Source organism: Aplysia californica, unplaced genomic scaffold (assembly GCF_000002075.1).
Source record: "Aplysia californica isolate F4 #8 unplaced genomic scaffold, AplCal3.0 scaffold00066, whole genome shotgun sequence".
Taxonomy (NCBI): domain Eukaryota; kingdom Metazoa; phylum Mollusca; class Gastropoda; order Aplysiida; family Aplysiidae; genus Aplysia; species Aplysia californica.
This window is the reverse complement of record NW_004797336.1, coordinates 973534-977964: the sequence shown is the minus strand read 5'-3', so window position 1 is coordinate 977964 and position 4431 is coordinate 973534. Positions and strand designations below refer to the sequence as shown.

Sequence of the window (4431 nt, the reverse complement as noted above, 5' to 3'; positions counted from 1 at the left end):
TTTTCTTTAAAAAAATAATAAATTTGAGCTTATTTAATAAACAAATTAAATCTATAAGATTATTATTGTTATTAGTGGGCGGGACAAGGGAATAATCCGAATTATATTTTATTTAGTTCTTCCCCATCCTCATTTGTTTTCACAGCACATTATAATCGTTATTGTTCAAATTTCCATAGCTTCACATTTTAAAAAAGTAAGCAAGAGTGAAGCAAACAATCTCTGTAGAAGACGTAGGCCTACTGTGTTAAAATTCTAATCACCAAGCCTTTATAAAAAGAACCAGCATCCCCCCCCCTTTCCCGCTGCACGGTACATAGGAAAAACTCATCTCCTAGAAAAAAAAGAGTAGCATCTATATTAAGTCAAAAATTAAGTGCATATTATGAGCTTTAAGATTCTTGCAAAAGTGTACATTTGAACGTTGGTTTACTTCCGTAGAACCCAAAGCATGTATTTAGCTGTGAAGTTGTAATTGCTATCGATGTTTTTCATTAGCCTAATTATGGTGCGGTATATAATTGTTTCAGTTGCTACTGTTATTAACTTTATTAATTAAGTTGGTGTCATTTTTATGATTTATTTTTTATGATGTTGCTGGTTATAGATCTAGATTCTAGTCCTCAAACGACACTTTGCTAATTTTCTAAAACACTCAATTAATGCTTCTTATATTGTAATACGCGACGAAGTTCATGCTTATTCTTTTAAGTTTTCACACTAGTTGGACGTTAAATTGCTTCTCGGACCCATCTGCAACAGAACACTCCTGCTTCTTGCCTTTCTATTTCAGATGCGTTAGTTGTTTCGGTTCCGAGCAAGGAGCTCTAAGCCAAGTACATGTATAATGTATATTTATAGATAGATCTATGTCCTGTTCTCTTTCTCTTTCACGGTTGAATTCAACCTCGCCCAAGTGTCAAAATCCAAAACCTGTTGGCAATTGCGTCGGTGAGAATTGGGAAACCTCGACTTCCCACGTCTAAAAATATCTTCGTATGAGTCACGATTTTATTGACCAATGAGACGTGAACTGCTCTTGACTGCTCCAAGAAATTCAACACACGGGGGCGCTCTGAAACATAACACCAACACCAGGCACCAGGCCGCCGCAGAGATTTGCAGTGGAAGAGCTGAAAGCCAGGCTACGCTTTCTCTGGACCCGCTATTCGGTTTCAAAACTGTTGCGTGAAATTTCTCGTCTTTTGACTCTTGAACCTGTTGACTTGGCTGGGATAGTCGGCTGTGACTTTCTGGTTTGCAGGACGAGTTCATCGTGACTAGAAGACTTGTGAGTATGATGATATATAAGAGCGTTGGCCTAGGGGCCTGCCTATTGGATTTGTTTTTAAATCCTCAGTTCTCTGTTCTCTGTTCTGTTCGTCTCCAGGCTGAGAGTCGGGTTTGATTAAGGCTAATAATAATTTTATTTAGGCTAGGCGTTGATTTCTTAAACTTTTACTCTTCTTGCTGAGTGTAGGGATTATCCAGCCTAGATCTACCCGTATTCGGAATCCCCGTATTCTACCACTAATAGAAAGTCTGGTTCTCTCAAACCTCGGCGAAAGGGCGAACGAAAGACAGTCTAGGCCTCTATGCGTAATTTATAAAATATTGAATAAAGTTCTTACTAAATCTAGAATAGATCTAGATCTAATCTAGATCTAGAATAGATCTAAATCAAGATATAGATCTACTCTAGATCTAGATCTAGAAAACTGTTAACTGGAATGACGGAAATGTTTTAGGGGCCATGTTCAGTCTCTGCTAGAATGAAGTTATATCAATGATGATGATAGTAAGAGCACTAAAACTGTAACAATTTTCTACTGTGACCATTGCACAGTTTAGGCTAACCTGATGCTTGAAATTCAATGTCAGTTTCATCAATAAGGGATCAGAGTTTTCGTTGTCTTTCATTTCCATGAAGTTTCCAGCTGGGTATCCTGGCAGGGATCAAGACAAGTGGGAATGCACACATTGCATGACTTTTTCTTGCATGTTTTGTTCGGAATGAAAATTTTTAAAACTCTTTTCTTTTGCAATTATTTCACTTATTGTGACTTTTGCAATATTTAAACTAGTGATGCAGTGTGAGGAGTAGCATGGAAAGAGTTATACTGAGTGCCCGTTGGCACATTCGGTTTGGTTTAGTAGGCAGGGCTAGCCAGATTGAGGGTGCAATGCGACCATCGTGGCACAAACCAATTGTCCAACTCGCAGCCGTTTGTTTTTAGGCCGCGAATCAGGCGATTGGTTTGCCGATCTCCCAATTGGCACTGTGTACTAACAATCAACAAATATGTGTCCTGTCCTGTGTTTTTTCTCACTCACTGCTGACATTATAATTATAATGTTTACCAGGCTGATGGGTGTTTTTGTACTGTTTGGGTGTTTTTGTAAGTCCTTACTACCCTTTTTTTTGTTTACCTTTTATAAAAAAATTTTAATACTTCATAAAACTAATTATGTTAAATATCAACACTTTATAAAATCTGGTGTTGAGATAAATGTTTTGATTCCTAGACCCAATTCTGTTGTCGGTAGACAGCCTTTGTCTTGTGTTGTGTGGTCTGGTCCCCAAACTTTGAAAAAAGAGCTTTGATTATTGTTGCTACTTTTGATTGTAGTTTAATCTGTTCTTAAATTTGGTTTTTAATAAGAGTTATATATGGCACTTGCGAAACAAGAATAGATTTCATGTTGTCTTATCTTGTACTGTAAAAAAAAAAATCGAAATTATTTTCTTTTACACTTTCTTTTTCGTTTGCATCTCTTCCTGTCAGTCTGTTTTATTTTCTCTTTGTATGCATGCATTATTCAAGGATTAGGTTCTACGCAGCTTATATTAATAGCAAAAAATTGATTTTTACCTAGTCAGGTGCAGATGATAATGAGATTAAAGCCTCTAGGTGTTCATGGATACAGCTGTGTAGGCAGATTTATTCCATCTGTTACCATTTTACGATATGTGTAGGAAAGTGATTCTTTCACTTAAACCTCTGTGTTGCCAGGCATCACATGATGTGGATCCTACCCGCCAGCATATTTACTTTCACGACTTTTATTTTTGTGCGTTGTTTCTAATTTTATAAGCCTCCATAACATGACCATGAATCAGTGGCTAAGGGAGCAACAATAGAGAACTTATATATATATATATATATATATATTTCGTTTTTATGTGAAATTCTTTCTTTTGGCTGATTGACTCTGACCTGGAAAAGACTAAAAAGTTTTGGTTGTAAGACTGATATTGGGCTGCCATCATTCATTCATTGTGCATAGCTAGTATTAGTATGCTCTTGACTTACTTCAATAGTAGCTAAAGAAATACGTGCCCTTGTCAGTCCTTTTCATTTGTTTGTTCTCGTGATATATCATGTATTGAATTTCCTCCCCATACATGAATTCACAATTTCTATACTTGAATTATTAAGGGTAAATAAATTAAGTTGTCTCTACTGTCTATCTGCAAAGTTAACAGTGGAACTTATTGAATAGAAGGCAAACTGTTTGGTAACCTTTCTTCTACCCTAAGCCTGCGAAAGACAGCACTGATAAATAATAATAGTTGGGGCCTGTCCGAGCGATATTATAATTATGGGCCCCCATTACTGAACTTTTTGTATGTACAGTCTGAACTGCTTTAACGACCACCTGTCCAAGACATTGTCACGTGAACAGAGGGTCACCAAATTTTTTAAAAAGTGGGCCGGATAACTGAGAGAATGGAAGGCGCGGGCCGAATAACAAATTTGTTTTGTATACAATACACTGTTAAATGTAAGGTTTGTCACATGAAAGCCAAGCAAGACCAGAGCGTGGTACATGAGCTAGAACTTATGAAGCCTATAAAACCATCCTTAATTTGCGCCATAAAGTTCATTGAAATGGTTAATGGTTGAACTAATTATTTTTGGGATCAAGTCTTGAGCACACTTTTATGAACACATTGGGTTTTTTCTTCCTTGCACGGTAGCATAGCCGCAGGTCAAACAAATAAACTTGTAAATCTGACCCCCTGCCCTAGACAAAAGGGACCGCTACTTCTTCCCCCACCCCCTGCATTTTTAATATATTTCTTTGACTCTGTTCAAAAAGAGCACTTGTCTGAGATGACCACTTTTCTCCATGACAATGGGCGGACATTCTGGACAGTTGTCATTATTATTATCCTTTACTTTTCTTTTTTCTGGTCCCCCTAGAAATACTAGTTAATTAAACAAACTTACAAACAGTACTCTGGACTTCTTTTTTTTAAAAAGGAAATAGGATTTGAATCAGCCGTTTGTAACAAACATAGAACATTCGTGATGCGATTTTGAGCAGCTTGCTTTTCGCCTGTTGAGATCTGATATATCTTGTACATCCAGTGCATGTAGTGGAGAGGGGCGGGGGTTGGCTGGATCTATGATGGAGGGTTGGGGG

The 4431-nt window shown here is 37.3% G+C and overlaps 1 protein-coding gene across 2 annotated transcripts in view; it reads left to right on the top strand.

The window, feature by feature from the left end:
- The window catches only part of LOC101851565 (CD82 antigen), a 46421-nt gene that overhangs the window by 1445 nt on the left and 40545 nt on the right, over positions 1-4431 (top strand). The window contains exon 1 of one of the 2 annotated variants that reach the window (XM_005093577.3): positions 1070-1291. The exons of the other annotated variant lie outside the window; for it this stretch is intronic. The gene's annotated coding sequence lies outside the window, so the exon portion shown is untranslated. Of the gene's footprint in view, positions 1-1069; positions 1292-4431 lie in introns of those variants that run through there. 2 annotated transcript variants of the gene reach the window in all.